Source organism: Callithrix jacchus, chromosome 2, assembly GCF_049354715.1.
Source record: "Callithrix jacchus isolate 240 chromosome 2, calJac240_pri, whole genome shotgun sequence".
Classification (NCBI taxonomy): domain Eukaryota; kingdom Metazoa; phylum Chordata; class Mammalia; order Primates; family Cebidae; genus Callithrix; species Callithrix jacchus.
The window spans coordinates 95,484,533-95,503,499 of NC_133503.1; the positions used below are offsets into that span (position 1 = coordinate 95,484,533).

Genomic DNA, 18,967 nt, shown 5'->3' on the forward strand with positions numbered 1-18,967 from the left:
CCTGTAATCCCAGCTATCCAGGAGGTGAGGCTGGAGAATCGCTGGAACCTGGGAGGCAGAGGCTGCAATGAACCAAGATCGTGCCACTGCACTCCAGCCTCAATGACAGAGCAAGACTCTGTCTCAAAAAAGAAAAAAAAAATCAAATACCACATATTCTTATAAGTGGGAGCAAAACACTGAGTACACAAGGACACAAGGAAGGAAATAATAGACACCACAGCCCACTTGGGTATAGAGGGTGGGAGGAAGGTGAGGATCAAAAGACTACCTATTGGGTACTGTGCTTTACTACCTACATGATGTAACAAAAGGTACCCCAAACCCCCAACACACAATTTATCTATATAACACACCTGTGTATGTACCCTTGAACCTAAAATACAAGTTTAAAAAAATCCATTTACTAGAGGCACTCATAAAGTTTTCAATTCTTCCGTAAAGAAAAATGCTGTATGGCATAGAAAAACACCTATGTAATGTTTCCAGTTTTTCCCTCTTGGTTTTCCTCTTCTCCCTTATGAAAGCAAAAAGCCCTTTCTCCTGATTCACCAAATAATAAAATACTGAATACCATCTAAACATCAACAACAAACAAAGTAGAAATCTTGTCAGAACTTGCTGATGGGCTGAATGTGGGAGCAATAAAAGAAAGAGAAGACTCATACATGGCTATTGAATTTCTAACCCAAAAAACACAGCGGATTGTGGTGCCATTTCCTGGGTACAATGGGCCCGGGGCCAGAGGGAGGAAAAGAATGTAAGAAATAAAAGGTTTTATTTTGGCCGCTCGCATCTGAGAATGTACACCAAGCTAGGAGAATGTTGTGCAGTCGCTCAGAAGAGAAGTCTGGACTATTGAAATAAATTTCAGAAGAGTGTTATGTAGGTTGTTTAATGAGATCAAAGGAAAAATTAGAGACACTGAAGAGAACAAAACAGTACTCAAGGCCAAGCCCTGAAGAAGCCCACATGTGGAGGGCATTTGGAAGGTCAGGACATAAGAGGATCAGAAAAGCAGCAGGGAGTGAAGCAGGAAGGAAAAAACTGTCCTAGGAGACAAGGGTAAGTGCTGTCAATTAAAAACTGTACAATGGTATTTACCAGGTTGAGAGATGCATTAATGCACTCAGTTCTATTAAAAAAATGAAAATATTCTCAAAATCACAGGCATTTAACAACTCATTCAATGTCAAGTATGAAAATCTAACTGTAGAAATATTCTCTTTACATTCCATATAATCTTTAGGATATATATGATCTGTTTAAAGCTCACCTGCAGGGGAGTTAAAGTAATGAGAAGAACTAATATTATTTAGTTCTTTCATACTCATTTTCAATCCTGATGTTGTTAAGAGAAGAAAGCTTTTAGGGCAAAAGAACAGTGTAATCTACCTTTATTCTAAAGTGATGGTTAGTAGTCTTGGCCAGAGTTCTAAAGTAACTTGCAGGCATAGCACCGAAAATGCCCTCAGAATATGTCCCACCACAAGCTTGAACTTTCCAGTGCGACTGTTTTGTATTTGCTCAGATAACCAAATGTAACATACTTCAAGCTCATCGTCACAGATTAGTTAGCAGTGACAGCCATCAGTGAAGAGGGGCTGGAGTTTAACAGGAGAGGCCTGCCCACTATGAGGTAACCTGTGTGCACCAGAAGAAGCTCAGCTCCAGAACCCCTCTCCTATCTACCTTCTGCATGTGTTTTTCCCCTGCAATGTAACTGCAAGCTCTTGCAGTTAGGGAAAAAATAATTTTAGTCATTTTATTTGTTAGGAAAGTACACACTGAGAAAAAATAATTTTAGTCATTTTATTTGTTAGGAAAGTAAGTATAGGTAGAATAGGAAACTTCTGAAAAGGAAAAGTAACAAGGGAGAAGCAGCCACATAAATTTTAAAACAAATTAGTAATTAAAACCAGGTGGTACTGGCACTTAATATAAATGAAAGTCCGATGAAACAGAACAGAAAGTCTAAAATAGACCCAATAGACTGGGAATTTCATAATAATACAAAGGTAGACTCCCAATCAGTGGAGAAAATATACCTCATGTAAAAATGATTTGGAGACAAGTAAGGACCACCTAGAGAAATGCAGGCACGGGTAAGCCGGTGCCTCATATCCATACCAAAAACATTCTGTGTTTGAAAGATCTGGATATGAAAGTGAAAATAATAATATATTAAAAGAAATTAGCGAAGAATTATGCTGTAACCTTGGAGAAAGGAAGGCCTTTTTGACATAAACTCCAGAGTTTTAAGAGAAAACACTGCTATATTTGACTGCATTAAAATTTTGTTTTCTGCAACTAACCAAAACTACAATAGAGTAAAAAGGCAAACACCAGACCATGGGAAAAAATGTTCACCACTCCTATCACAAAGGCCTAATCTCCCTAACACATAAAAGTTCCTAAACATTAAGAAAGAGACAAGCAGCACAGTAGAAAAATGAACACAGGATATAAGACTTAGGTCATGAAAAACGAAATAAAAATGGCTCTTAAACTAGAAACAGATGCCCAATCTCAATCAGAAGAAGAAAATGAGATACCATTTTCTGACTTGTTAGATTGAATAGGTGGTAAAAGTTTTATAACATGTTATACCGCTGACTGTGTGAGGAAACAGTACTCGCATATATCACAGGCAGATGTGTCAACTGGTACAATCTGAGGATAGCAATTTATCAGGTTACAGGCGTATATTCTTTTTGATAATGTAATTCAATTTCCTTAGAATACAATCTGGCGTATCAATATATTTGTAAGAGTGAAAAACAGTGAATGTACGTGACTGTTTGTTACAACTGCTTGTATATTATTAAAAGACTGGAAATAATATGCATAATCTAGCAGGGAAATGGGTTAAATGAATTATGAATGGCCACAAAATGAATAGTAGTATGCCATTAAAAAAAGATGAAGAAACATGTTATATACTATTAAAAAGAGACATCAAGTAAGTACTGAGCTTTTGTTGTTTTTTTAAGCAAAGTATATGCTATTATCTGTGCAGATCTGTTAAAGGGGGAAAAGTATATTTGTATTTGTATGTGCATAAAATATCTTTCTGAAAAAATACCTCAGAAATTAATAAGTCACTTAGGGAAGGTGAACTGAGCAGCTGAGCACTAGAAATGGATGGGAGACTTTTAATTATATAATATTTAGTGTTTTTTTTACTTTGGAGACATGTGACTATATGAATATAAGTTAGTTAATAATAAAAACAGTTTTTAGGGTTAAAAGAGGAGCGAAGAATGAGAATAAATGAGGTTGTCAGACATTCAAATAAATCCGAACAGTCTAAATTTACAAAACTTCAAAACTAGAAAGTAATCACTGACGTTCTGAATGACAGTGTACACAGCCAAACACAGTGAATCTAATTTACATCTAAAATATTCTGCTTACTAAGACAAAACCTTGTGCCATTATATTACATAACTGTTTTCAAAAGCATGAACAAAAATAAACAAGATTTCTTGGCTAACCTTTAAACCAAATATTCAATAAAACCAAGCTCTCTTTTCTTTCATTCACTTACTGAATGACTCTACTGGTAAGGTTTTGTGGATACAAGGATTAAAAAGCCTCTCAGTGTTTGATGCTGAAGAGCAATATACATGAAGGATTTATATTTAAATTTAATTTATATGTTTCCTTGTGGAAGTACTATAACAGAGAAGAAAAGAAAATGCTGAGGAAATACAGAGGAGGCTTCATCATGGAACAGTATATGGTCCATTTCCTACCAGAATCTTCACATAACCCATGACAATTAACTTCCAATTTCAGTTTTAGGATATTTTTGGGATCATGGCCCTAAACAAAAATGCACAGAAATTTATTCATTCAAAAACAACAACAAAAAAGCTTCCTTCCTTAGAAACTAACACTTGGATGTAACAAAGGGTGGCAGGGGAACCACCGCTACAGAAGAAAGTCAAATAATGAGGTTTTCTGTATTAAGATGTTGCTCGGATTCAGTCAACAAAGAAGTGAGACTACAGTTGCCAGTCACAGACTAGGTCAAAAGACAAACAGAAAGGAAGAGATGACTATTCCATGGTCTCATTGAGATTTCCTCCAAGGTCCTCAGCCGAAAACTGCAGGAGGGGAAAAAAAAGCAGAAGAACTTTGTTCAGAATTCACCAATCCTGAGCAAAACTCAGAGGAAATGAGCAAAGCTGATGCTTGTCATCCCCTCATCATCCATCCTGGAGCCTTCCTCTCTTTTGAAGCCTCATGCTCAGCCCTGTTCACTTTCATCACCCCGAAACTTCTCTGCATACAAGGAGTAGGAATGTGAAACTAATGTATTAATCACTGAACTGCCAACTCCTATCTGGGAGAAAAGTATGAAGAAAAAACTTGCTGGAATGCAGGAAGAAAAGTATGAAGAAAAAACTTGCTGGAATGCAGGAAACTAAGGCTTAGATGCTGGGTATGTTTCTAACTTGTGATATGACCTTGGGAAGTCATCCACACTTTGTTGACCTTATTTCTGCCATCTGTGAAAATGGAGATGTTATTTGCTGTTTCAGAAAGTAGTTTTAATAATGAAATAAACACATACCGTATGTTGTAGGCAATGCTAAGAAGTGGCTAACCCAATAATATTCCCATCCTTCTCTCTTGCCTATCTCCACTACAGAAATATCCATTTCCCCAGACTCCTTTGCAGTTATGTTTAGCCATATGATGCAGTTCCAACCTGAAGTTATAAGCAAAAGGTTGCTCCAGAACGTAGTAGAATATCTTTATGTTTCTGGATTAAAAAAAGACAGCTACAGCTGACATAGACCTCTTCCTTCTCTTCCTCCAGCCCTAAACAGAGGTGACACTTGGATCTTCAGCAGACATCCTGTGATGGTGGAAAAAAAGACCAAAAGAGTCACAGTAATTCCAGCCCTGATATCTTAAGCCACTGAACCAGCAGCCACCTACCCCATCTGTTAAAGTCACCATCAGGTGGATTTTCTGTTACTTGAGCAGTGGAAAGTATGCCTGCATTTAATTTAATATTCATTAAAGTGTTGTGTAAAGATGTATAAGAGAAAAATAATATTTTTAACTTAAACACTTTATGGAAAGAGCAGCCAACAATGCAGAAGAAATGCAGCTCAAACATTGGAATTTAAAGTACAATAACTATTGAGCAGTAGAGTTATTTCTGGGGTGGGTGGCTTTTGTTCATGCCTTTTAAATATCAACCAACTGCTCTGAATATCTGGTAGTGTGACTCATAGGAAACACACACACACATTTTGAAGCCAGAGAAGCTTGGATTTCATTTCTGGCTTGACCACTTACTAGCTGAGTGGTTTGGGGCAATATATTTAATCTCTCTAAACTTCAGCTGCTTCAGCTACAAAAAAAAATAAAAATAAAATCAACCTTACACAATTAGTATGCATTAACACCCAACCTGCTGTCCCTTGTAAAAGTGACCAAATGAATAAGTAATAGTATTCCATGGACCTTCAAAGAGGTACAAGTACATGAATTAAATAACAACTTGTGATATAAAGACAGGAAAATTAGCCAAGAAGAGGATTAAGAAAAATGGGTAAGGAAAGACAGATAAGAGCAACATCAGTATTGGGAAAAACTCTAGAAATTCCAGCTGTAACTATTTTTGAAAGAAGTATTCTTGTCATTTGCTAAAATAATGAGTTTCTGAAATTGTCTTCTCCTGACTTAGGCAAGTGCTTCACCTTCAGGTCAAAAATCCTAGAATTATCCATTAGGATGCAGTGATAGTTATGGTTATGTATAAAAAATCCATGTTCCGCTGCTCTTAAGACTTAATTATTTAATCTTAACCTCCTTTCACATGGTTCTCACCACCAGAGCCCCACACCTTCTGTGGTCCCACAAAAGGCACTGCACACATGTTGACATATTGTCATGCAATTATATTTGCATTCACATTACTATGGAATTTATGTAAATTTCCTCTAGAAATTACTTTTGAACTTCTCTGTTAAGATAAAATAATCATTTTCCTCTTTTTGATTCTCTCAACAGAATTGATATCACAGAAAGTACGGTGGTGTATGGATTATGTGTCTGTACTCTGGAACTGAGTCAAGCAGACCTAGAGTTGATTTTGACATGCCACAATTGAAGAGCTCTGTAACTTCAGAAGAGAGGCCTGGTCATATGACTAAAAGATAGTGCTCAACAAATGTTACTTTCTTTCATAACAGTTCACTTCAGTACTGTGTCAAAATCTGGTCTCCAATAAATGTAACCTTAACTAACTACAGATAGAATGAGGAGGGATTAATACAAAGACCAACATCACTGATTGTAGCTACTGGAAAGGATGAAAATCAAGGTTAGACGAATGAGAAATTCAAATTTTTTCCATGGTCAGATTTTTACTTATTTTAATAGTTTATAAATGTTGGTAAGTATCCTTAAATCATTTCTGCAAGTAGATGGGGGATCAATCATAAATAAAATAAGCCTGGTAAGGCCTCAAACCACGAAATAATTAAATATAAGCCAACGTGTTAGATTCTTAAAATTTAATCTGAAATGATAAAAACTTACATTTTCATTTGAAGCATTATATTAATATTGCTACATTGCTAAAATGTATTAGCACCATCTTAGCTATTTTAAGCACTTAAAAAGCTGGTTAAAAGCTAGGTCACAATTATTATCTCATTTGCCCTTATAAGAGTTCAATTAAAGCACAGGCAATTGAAAGAATTTGGTCATGGTCACAGTGTGAGTTACTAAAAAACCTGAAGCTAAAGTTCAGGTCTTCAGCATTCACATATTTTGATGGGGGCATCAGGCTGTACTGAAAAGTTGGAAGCAAATCAGTATTTATAAAGCAAAAAAATGCTTACCCACTAATTTACATTATGATTTCTCCAATGTGACATTTTCATCCCTGGTCTTAGATGACCTCCTGCTTTCCGGCAGAAACAAATATTTAAATAAACTTGCACATTACATTCAATGCCCGTGATAACAGAAATAGACTACGTCCTAGTTTAGTCTTTTTCCCAGTTAGATATTTTTCATTCTGAAAACTTTTTTAACTTCAGTTGTATAGAACCTCACAGTCCACATGGTATTTGAGATGAAACTTGAAAGCTGTTTTAACATATGCTTAGCTCACCACATGTTAATAGGACCAGGTACTGTTCTAATCCGTTGTGCGTATTAATTCATATAAAACACAAAGCAATTCAAGAAGGTGTATACTATAATTATCTCCATCTCGGAGAAGAGAAACCTGAAGCTCAGAGGTTAAGGAACTTGCTAGGGTTACATGGTACAGGGCTAGCATAGGAACCCAAGCAATCTGGCTTCAGAGTCTGTGTCCATCATAAGCATACTGCAACTTGTCACATACTTAGCTAGTATAAAATCTTTTTACAAAGACCAGGGAGACAGTGCTAATGACAACATCAAATGAAGCCATATATTCTTGACCAGTTTGGTTATCTAGGGCCCTTGCTTTCAGCAAAGGAGAAACAAACACATATTTTGGGGGAAAAAAACAGCTTATTAAAAGAAAACAATTATTACATTTAGCAAATCAGGCATAGCAGCAAGTAGTGACAGAGAGGAAAGACACACACACTCACACATGCACACACACACACACACACACACACCACTAAAAAGCAGATACAAGGCCTTAAAAAATCCAACAGTCAGTCTTAACTCATCTAGTGAAAGATAAAACATTCTTACATACCTCAACTACCAGAGAACATCACTGTGTCACAGCACAATGCGAAGTCTCATATTGCAAATAACAGTGTTGACATCAACAAAGACTCTATGGGACTTAACTGATCCTCTTTTTGAATGCAGGGATATGTAAAATTATTACTTAAATTATGTCTAAATTTTAGAAATATTCCTATCCAGACTGTTAAAATAAAAATATTGATATAGAATAAGTCACCGTAAACTTCAAAGTACTGAAACAAAATGATGGTCAGCCTTGAAGTCTCTACAGAGTTAACTATCTCTCAGGGGGAAAAGGTGAAAGACATTTTGAGACACAAAAAGATTGAGAACAGAAGTGACTGTTAAGGAGTACTCTGCATGCAGCAAGAAGTAAACAGAAATCAGGAAAAAAGAAGCTAAAGACACAAGTAACCATGTTAGTAAGTCTAAATACGAACTGACTGTATAAAATTATAATTATCAACATAACCACCATAATTAATTTGGAGGAAGTCAAAAATCAAGGGTGAATAAAATGCTGGACCTCAATAGCATGATGGAAGGAGGAAAGGAGATCAGAATGAAGCCCTCCAAGGGCTGTTACATTGTACAGAAGAAGAACAGAAATTCTGATGAACCTTAAACATTGTTAAATATATATATATATTTGCTAAAAATTTAAGAGTAACCACTAAAAGAGGGAATATAAATTGCATAACATCTAAACTGCCAGAGAAAGAAATGAATGTTTAAATATTTTACATCACCCAAAATAAGGAAAGAAAGGAGAAAGATAGAAGCAGTGAAAACATTACGAACTCAAAATAATGTCAGAAATAGGTACAAAAATAACAGTTGCCATAAAAATGTAAATGAGCTAAACTATACATCCAAAATATAATGTTGAGTGGAAAAAAGCAAGTTGTAAAATAATAGGTACAGCATAGCATCTATGAAATTGAAAGAATGTAAATACTATATTGTTTATAAAATGATTCTATTTAGTGAACACAATTAAGAGCATGGACTGGAAGGATACACATGAGTTTCTGAATGGCAGTTGCCTCTACAGACAGAAGACAGGTAAAGAGACTAGGAAGAAAATGAAGGTGATTTCAACTGTAATATTCCTTTTCTCCTATGATAAATAATATCTGGGTGGGAGCAGAGAAGGAGAGCAAAGCCCTATACTGCCAACTGGCAAAAAGCTAGAGAGACTCTGAGAATGAACATCTCTAATGTCAAGGAGTCTAGTCTCTGAGTCTCGCTAAGAGCTGCAGGCTGTGGGGCCTTTCTTTTGTTTTTTCTAATGTACAACAAAGAGGCTCTTTGGGAGCTGAAACCAATGAAGAAGCTATGAAAGAAGAAAGTCACCAGAATGATTCTTCGGGCTCCACTGCTCAGAGCCTTAGCAACTGGGAACACATGCCAGAAGCATGTGACACATGAGCCCAAAGTCTAAGAACAAAAACCACAGGGAATTTTTTTTTAGCTGTTTTTAATTTTTTTCTAAGTGAAGCTCTCAAAGTTAGTTATAATAGAGCATTATGAAACACATTAAACCCAGTTTGTTAACAGTCAAGGTTAAGCAAAAATGCACTAAGCGGTAGCTTAGTGTTTAATTCCAAAAACTTTCTTTTTAAAATATTCTACTTTACTATGTAATGGCTGCCATATGTTGTTACATTAATAGTTACTTCCTTGGTTCTAAAATAACATGACAAAATAGACATTAAGTGGCAAGTCTGTCACAAGCAGCCACGCCAATGATTAAGCACAAATCATGGGACTAGCTCTGACTACCTGCATGGTAAGACCTGTTGGTCAGGGCTGGGTTTGATGATTTTCAACAAAGATTATCCAGGTGTATTACTGGGATTCAGATTCAGACAAATATTCTTTCTCAATGTTGCACCTTAGTTAAAGAAGAAATAATCATGTGGCCACAATGATTTTCTCGAGAACACAAGTTAGAGAAGCACACCAAAGAAAGTAAGTCTAGAGAAGTACGTCAAAGAAAATGCTGTCAGACTTGAATTAGGAGGTTAAGATGGGAATTCAAAACAAGTGATGTCACAGACTCATCTTTTTTTACCCTAATTGCTATGGAGAATAACACATATCCAGAGAGTATTTCAAGACTGCTAACTGGCCTAAGGTAAAGTATGGCATCCTAAAGACGGGATGAAGAAAGTAAGGACAGTAGAGAGCAACAGTCTACATACTTCTTAAGGAGGGTTCTCCATCAAAAAGAAGAATCATCAACCTTATTGATAAATGGTGGGTAGTAAATAGAGACTGAAATCTCTCAGAATTCTAAGAGGCAGACAGACTATATTTGCTGACATGTTAGTCAACTACTCCCTTAATGTACAGCACCCTTTCCCCCTCTCTATATTCCTCCGTAGGTGCTTATATTACAAACACATAGAGTAAGAATGAGAGAAACAAATTGTGGCTCAACCTTTCAGATAGTGGGAATTTTTTCAATTCTGTATTTTTTATCACATTAAATTCAAAACTAAGGATACTGCTAAAGAGGTGGGATTCAAAGCTGCATGATTTTTAAATTGGCAAGTAAGATTAAAAATCCAAAGTAAATTTTTAAAAAGAAAGCCATTTTACTACATATTTCTGCATACCAAACTTTGGAGAAGTGATAGACTGGTTATATACATTATAAATAAGAATTCAATCAAATTTAATATAACAATTGCTTTTTCCACCTGTATCAAATATGCCAGCCCCTGGTAGAGACACAGTAATCAAAGAAATGGTCTGTGATGTCTAAGAAATCACAATACAAGACAAGAAAACTCTGTGTAAACCCACAATCACTATTCCATTTGCGAAGATTCCACCACTCTCAAGCAGTTTGATTTTGAGCAAGTCATTTTTTATTGCATTTTAGGCTTTGGGGCACATGTGAAGAACATGCAAGATAGTTGCATAGGTACACACGTGGCAGTGTGATTTGCTAACTTCCTCCCCTTCACCTATATCTGGCATTTCTCCCCATGCTATCTCTCCCCAACTCCCCACCCACCGCTGTCCTTCCCCTATTCCCCCCAACAGACCCCAGTGTGTAGTGCTCCCCTCCCTGTGTCCATGTGTTCTCATTGTTCAGCACCTGCCTATGAGTGAGAACGTGCAGTGTTTCATTTTCTGTTCTTGTGTCAGTTTGCTGAGAATGAGTTCTCCAGGTTCAAGTCATTTTTAACCACTCTATACTTCACTTTTCTCAATAAAATAATAATATCTATTTTATGAAATTGTAGTAGAATTACAAGATAATCCAAGTATGGCTCTTAGCAAAAAAAAAAAAAAAGGCTGAACAATTAACCCATGTACATCATTATTACTATTTATCATGTGTTATGTTAGTATTACTATTATTACAGGATACTAATACAGAAGAAAGACAACTAATTCAGCCTTTGGGGTCATGAAAATCTTGCCAGAAGAGGGAGACCTGAGCTGAGCCCAAAAGCACCTGGGTAAAAGCAGTACTTTACAGGTAAAAGGCACAGAAAGCAGAAAGAATGGCACAGTTTTGGCTCTGACTCTCCAAACAAGTCAAGATGATTCCAATAATGTGTGTGTGTGTGTGTGTGTGTGCACGTGCGCGTGCATGTGTGCATGTGCATATTGTCAATAAACAGGTTGAAGGAATGGGAGAAGATCACAAAAAACATTATATATTACAAGAAAAAAAGTGTTTTTTCTTTCACAGTATTCAATTCTATAGGCATTGAAGATGATGCCTATGGTTGATGTCAGTTATATAAATCGAGTATTTGTCAATTTCAAAGATGCAACAATACAACAAAAAAAAATTTATGGTTTGGTGGCTGGGGACTAACTTCTGTGATGTTACGAAGGAAGGGAGAAAGGGAACAAAAGGGAGGGAAGGAAGAAAGCAAGAGAAAAGAGGGGAAGATGGAAGGAAATGAAGGAAGCAAGTAAATACAGGTAGGAAAGAGAGAATATTGGTGGCCTGACAGTTTATTAAAGCTTCATACTCATAAATCTCAACAAAAACAAATTAGGGCAACACATCTGCATACCTTTAATGTTAGAACATTTCAACTCACCACATTCATCCCACATTTATTAAAATAAACTCTCTTAGGGACAGATCTGCACATGTAGAAAAAACATAATTAAGACCAGTTCCTCAAAGATTATTTTTGAAACTGAATAACCATCTTACATAAGGATTCATAATTTATTTGCATAGAGAGGTTGATAGAAAGTGATGGCAAATGTGTATCACGTAAGCTCCCACTCCTTTCCCTCTCCTCCAGTCTTGGCAGACATGATCAATCAATCCAGTCCTTACCAGTGCAGCCCTTCTGTGACCTGAAGAATCACTCTTAGCACTGTGTATGCTCTAGCCAGTTACAATTAATTGATAGGAGCTGGCATCTGAGAAAAAAAACCTGCAGGTCGTATGCAACTAGAAGAATGTGCCTCATATTCTTATACAGATTACCAGAGATCTTTCCCTGGAGTACCATGCCACTTAATTTGGTCGAATATGTGTCTACTCTAGAGACGTATGTCAAAGAAAATGCTGTCAGACTTGAATTAGAAGGTTAAGATAGGAATCCCAGAGTGAAGCACAGTTACGGCACAGACTCAGATAATATCGAGATTTTATTACAGTCATCAGCATTCTTTCCCATCCTCTACTTCATTTTCATGAATAATTGAGTATTGGCTTCTATTCTATCCCTGTAGCTCTTTCTGAACAACCCCTAGAGACAAATGAAAAAAAAAATACGTATTTCATAGAACAACTAATTATGGATAAAGATTGTTCTACAAGTCCCCTTAAATCAACTGTGGTGAATTGAAGGTAACATAATGTAAAATTCAGAGGAAACTATCTCCCTCATATATATTAAAGTAAACCAAGTGTTTGAATATAATACGTTTTTAAGAGGTGTTTATTTTATTTTGTGATATAACTGACAGAAAAAAAAGTGGTACAATTTTTCTCATACATTCCAGATAAAATCAAACCTAACAGTAAAAGCTCTACTGCAAAAAGAAAAGACAAGAACCTTCAAAGTCACAGGTTTGAATTTGATTCTCAACTTTGCTATTCACTGCCTGAATAAGAATTACAGTGTAGATGAAATGAGACAATGTGTATAATGTACCTAGCACAGTGCTTGTTCCCAGTGGGCACGTGATATATATTAGTTATTTTACCTAGATATACATACTAGTTATTTTACCTTTCTAAAATATAGCCATAAAGCATGAAGCAAACACATCCTGACTCCTTTTATAGTGCACCACAATTTTCCTCATTACTCATGTTGGTGGCCTTTGTCCCTGTACTACATGCACTTAAGAGCATTAAGTGGGCTAGGCAAAGTGGCTCATGCCTGTAATCCCAGCATTTTGGGAGGCTGAGGCAGGCAAATCACTTGAGGTCAGGAGTTCAAGACCAGCCTGGACAACATGGCGAAACCCCGTTTCTACTAAAAATACGAAAATTAGCTGGGTGTAGTGGTGCATGCCTATAGTCCCAGCTACTTGGGAGGCTGAGGCAGGAGAATCCCTTAGAACCCAGAAGGTGGAGGTTGCAATAAGCCGAGATCATGCCACTGCACTCCAGCCTGGGAGACAAAGCAAGACTCTGTCTAAAAAAAAAAAAAAGCACTAAGTGGGGCTTATAATGTCTTCTAGTATCTTCCCTTTATCTCACCCTCCCCTCCAAGACCATATTCATAGCCAGGCAGCCAATCTTTTGGCATATTCCTTGAGAAATATCACTTTCCTCTCACTACCTTTACAGCCACATCTAATATTTGAGAGAATCACCAAATGCCATATTAATGAGAGAGCAATAAGAAAGTACTGGGTCTACACACACAGACCACACTGTCAAGAGGAGGGTCAAATTTGGGAACAGGAATTCCACTAAGAAAAACTTAGGCAAACCCTTCAGATAACTGCACAAAACCCAGCTAAAGAGTTTTCCCACTTAAGGTCACAGCATGGTTAAATTAGCATAACTTGGTATCTGGTCAAACTAGAAAATACTTTTCTTAGATATTCATTTGCCAACCCCCCTTTCAGTCTTTAGACTGACTGATTTTTAATTGACACATATTAACTAAGATACTAATTTGTTCTATTAACTTCATCCGCTATATTCAAGACAGTTCACACACTGATAAAAAGTTCACTGAAACACTTTTGTAAAACTAGGCATGATATTAAACACAAACAACCCACAAAGAAATTCTGAACATGAGCAGACAGGCCCAATCACCTGGATTTAACTGAAGCAAGCTGCTAATCCTTGGAGCGGCCCATTTCCAGGGTTGGACATATGATTGGAGTTGTGAGAGCAGATGCCATCCATCCATTTGTTTTGTGGTAGAAAGTTTACTTTGTGGCACAAATGGGAAAATGGAATCAAAGTCTCTTCTAAGACAAGAGAACTAATGACTCCTGAGAGGAAAAGTAGACTGTGCTTGGTGGCTTTTCTCGACTAGCATTCTTTCTCTGTCTCCAACACCCACAGAAAGAGACCATCTATGTCTTGTGCTTCAAAGCAGAGTTATTTGCACCTCCTAATTGTCATCACATGGCACACAGAACGTAAATGCCAATATATAGTTAAACATGGGACTAGAAATTAACTGTTTTTCCAAGAGAAGTAGTAAGCTCACATAGATACCTACACACCGAACAATGATGACTCAAGTTCAGGCTGGGGAATATCCACTACAGACACAACTTCACCTTATTTAGTAAACCTCTCCAATGGCTGTATATCACAGAAAGGAATAGAGGTGACACTCACTTGGGAGTTAGATGCCAGGGATGGTCACTTTTAAGACTAACCAATAAAGCTGGAAATTCCATTTTAACAGCTCTTGAAGGAACGGATTGCACTGTAGAATAGTAATGGTAAACAAAAAGAAAACATATGCCAGGTCTTCTGTGTTGCTACACTCTGTGCAACCATTTTCAAAGCCTACTGCTGATCCATGATTAAAAGATAGGAAATATATACAGGAGAGAACATGAACTTCATTGTTCATCTATTAATAGGACAATAATCTGTCATTCTCTTGCAAGCAGAATTGTCTAGATCCATGAACACTATCATATTATTCCAAGTTAAAAAAGAATCTGAACCATCAACAGACAGGTATCCAACTCCTCATCCTTGCATTGCCCAGCGCTATCATGAGGACACCTGTCCTGCCCCTCCCCTAGTTCAGTTCCACAGCAACACTGGATGGCAGCAACACTGGCACAGCTATGTTGCAGCTTCAGGAGCAAAAGATGTGCAACTGCTCTTGAGAAGGTAAAACACAGCCACAGAAAACCACTAGAGGAGGCCTTAAAAACTCAATTATACAAAACCAGAACAAACACAAATGTTGCTCAGAAAAGAAAGAGAATAAAATATCTGAAATAATGAGAGAAGGCTTCACAGAGGAGGTGATGTAGAGATGAGCTAAAAAGAAAATCAGAAGGTATTTTGTAAAATCAAGAAATAGAAGAGGACAGTGACAGTGGAGATGCTGTGATAGCTCTTAGAGGGATAGAAGCGGGCCCACAAAGGGGTCTCTGTCTCTTATTATACCAGTGAGATATCTAAAGCTAATCTGTGCATCTAGCCACATTTGTTTTTGTATTTATTTCAGCGAAGTCTTACAACCAAACTACAAAATCTGTCTCTTTCAGTACAGCTATAATAGAAACAAATGCACTGCAATGATTTCAACAACGAACCCTGACTGTACTGCCAGTCTAACTATATTAATAATTTAAAGTCAGACAACAAAGTGTTAAAAGCTAAACTTCCCAGCTGGGTGCAGTGGCTAACACCAGTAATTCCAGCACTTTCGGAGGCCAAGTTGGGCGGATCACAAGGTCAAGAGATCAAGACCATCCTGATCAACCTAATGAAACTCCATCTCTTCTAAAAATACAAAAATTATCTGGGTGGGGAGGTACACGCCTCTAGTCTCAGCTACTTGGGAGGCTGAGGCGGGAGAATTGCTTGAACCTGGGAGGCAGAGATTGCAGTGAGCTGAGTTCACTCCACTGCACTCCAGCCTGGGTAACAAGAGTGAAACTCCATCTCAAAAAAAAAAAAAAAAAAAATGTGGATAAAATAACCTATCTTAGAAGAGACAGGATGGCAATCTAAAAACTAATAATAGTCTAATTAATGTACTTTTCCTTGGCATCAATTTTTTTCTACTCTTTTTCTGCCATAATGTTCTGTATCACTAAAGAAATTTACCTTAGCCTTTGGTAAACCAAGAAGAAGGAATCAGGAGGGCTATACCCACTCCACAGATGAAAACACAGTGACTATTTAGATGGCCACCACACACGAGATGTGAGAGACTGGATGCATCCACTGCAGGTCTATTTACTAGACTGCTCATCCCTGGAACGTCCGGCAGAACCAAACACAATGCCTGCCCCCAGGGAGCTGCCCTCTCAACTGAGAGACAGTCTGATAAGTGCTACTGTAATCATGGTCTACATTAGAGGACCCCAAAGGCCACATGTCATACCAGGCACTTCACTACTCTCTCTCACCTAACTGCTTACCAAACCTACTGTGCAATCCTAACAAAAACCTCATGATGCCTCATCCCCACCTACATATGAGAAACTAAGGATCACAGAGGTCATGATTAATGATGGTTAATACAACAATGAAAATACGAATGTAACAGTCTGTGTGATTATTATGTGTCTAGCACTGGGCCAAGCATAGTAGAATTCTCACAGTAGTTCATGAGATGGGCCCCATTACCACTATTTTCCAGATGACAAACTGAAACTCATGCCTATTATTAGTTGTAGGAAATCACTGGTAAGAAGTTTGGAAAACCTGGGATTGCATCATGATCCGTTTCTCTTTGAAAGTCTGTAGCTCTGTGTTGAACTGCAGGAATCAACATGACAGAATGTCATCACGAAACAAGAGCGAGCCATGGCATCATTTCAGAATCGTTGTGACAGCGCCATGTTTGTGTTTGCGGCAGATATTCTTGCAACAGCAGAGATGGACCAGCAGAAAGAAGCAGGAGGAGGGAAGCAGGAGACTACATTAATATACATTAGAAGGAAACAGCAACAACTGACACGGAAATTCCCAAAAGGAGTTTTCCATGTTCCTTGAGATGAGTCCAGGCGGCATGCTGTTTATTTACAGTTTTACTCTATTGTATATTAGAAAACAAAGGTAATTGTACTACAACCTATAATCTCATACCTATAGTTACTCAAGATGGGACTAAAAGAAGTGAGTTAAAGAAAAATACTAAGTCTAAGCTAAAAATAAAATAACATAAATTAAAAAATAAGTAAATGACATGTATAACATACAATATTAATTTCTTTACTTACATATTTTTACTTCATATATAATACAGATGGTATATGTTATACACTGTCACAATATAACATATAATATGCTATATAATATTTATAAAATATTCACTAAGTATATTTATAAAAGAGATTACAGGAGGACCTGGGAAGAGTCAATAAGTTTGGAAATCAGAACCAACGCACAAGAATGTCAGCAGACAGCAAATGTCAGCAGAATGACAAGGACACTAGGAGGGAGTGGCCATAGCATCCTGGTGACTCTTGCAAGTGTGTGGGAAAATGGGCAGAAGAAAAGGGATGGTGAGGGTCCTCCCTGGGCTCCAGGAGGACATGATGCCCTTCTCTAAGACAGCAAATGTCAGCTACCACAAGGAGGCCTGAAAGGAATGACAAGGCTGGGAGGTGCTGAGCTGCGGCCCTGAGGTACTTCTGTGGGGAGCTTACTGGCAGCTCAGAGTGGAGATTATTTGCATGAAATATAACTTTAATCACTAGAAACAGCAATAAGCAAATTAATAAATTATACATGCTGCCAGAACTTCAGACCAAAAGATAAAAGCAAACACACTTTACTGCTTCTCACCCTAATTTGTGGTCTTTTTATGGCAAAATACAAAGTTAAAGAACAGTCAGCTATAAAATATTTTCTTCACAACATAAAGCAAATGAGACTCACTTCTTGATTGAGGCAAACCACATTGACTGTCACAGAACATTATAAGCCTCAACGAGATGCCTAGCTTTTCTGAAACTAAGTTATGCAGCACCAAGGCTCAAACAAGGCCATTCTCTCCTTACTGCCCCTCCTGAAAATGACTCCCAACCCCCAGGCTCCAGAAGTTTTAACTACAGCCATTCTCATGCATGCAATGATGTAAATCTAATTCAACATACAATTCCACCTCAATCCCAGGGGTACAAACTCCTGCACAGAAACCTGAGATCATGGGCCATAGCAGAAGGCCTTGCACCTACAAAAATCTGCACTTCCCAACTGGCATCTACCTGAACCTCTGCCCACCACACACTTTCCTTGGTAAAACTCAGAACAAAGAATAAAATAGCTTTTGATACAAAGGCAGAAGAAACACTTTCAGGCATATTTCTCCTTGCTTTTGCCTACCATCATCTTCTCTAACTCAGGGGTTGGCAATATTTTTCTATAAAGGACCAGATGGCGAATATTTTTAATTTCACCAGCCATGTGTCCTCTGTTGCAACTACTCAATTCTGCCATCATAGCACAAAAGCGGCAATATATAACACCTGAACAAATGGGCACGGCTATGTTCCACAAAACTTTTTTTTATATACAAACATGTAGGCCAGATTTGTTCAGGGAGCGGATTTGGCCCATGGGCTGTGGTTTGCCAATCCATGTTCTATCTAAGCAAATATTTGCCTTCTGTTCCCATTGTCCCTCTTACGAGAACTTTCAGCAAGGTTACCTTGAAATACGGTGCATTATTGCCTTTCCCCCTTCCCACCTTGAGATCCTCCTAGCGTCTAGGCTCTGCTTCCTTGCAAAGGCTACAGTATTTACTTAATAACAATAAAGACAGAAGAGTAGTCACAATAATGATAGAGAATAATCAAAGTTAGCACTTATTAAGCATTTATGATGTGCCAGGTATCATGCTAGATTCTTCATAAACCTTGTCTCCCTGAATCCCGTAAACAATCTAATGAGATGGGTACAATGATCATTTCCCTTTTACAGATTAAAAAATGAGTCTGGGAATGGTAAAACTGTCTTCTCATGGTCACACAGAGAAAAACTGAGTTCTAACTCAAATCTGTCTGGGATCCAGAGCCAAAGTTCTTAACTGGCGTCTGGGCTGCTTTCCAGAGGCACAAGTGTCTG

At 37.6% G+C, this 18,967-nt stretch overlaps 1 protein-coding gene and 1 long non-coding RNA gene across 17 annotated transcripts in view; one reads left to right on the forward strand and one right to left on the reverse strand.

The window, feature by feature from the left end:
- Positions 1-18,967, reverse strand: part of KCNN2 (potassium calcium-activated channel subfamily N member 2) — a 459,477-nt gene that overhangs the window by 106,235 nt on the left and 334,275 nt on the right. The window lies entirely within an intron of this gene.
- On the forward strand, positions 799-6,729 carry LOC118151419 (uncharacterized). Its single transcript, XR_004739699.3, has 3 exons — positions 799-1,065; positions 4,832-5,007; positions 6,037-6,729. It is a non-coding gene; the product is annotated as an uncharacterized LOC118151419 (long non-coding RNA).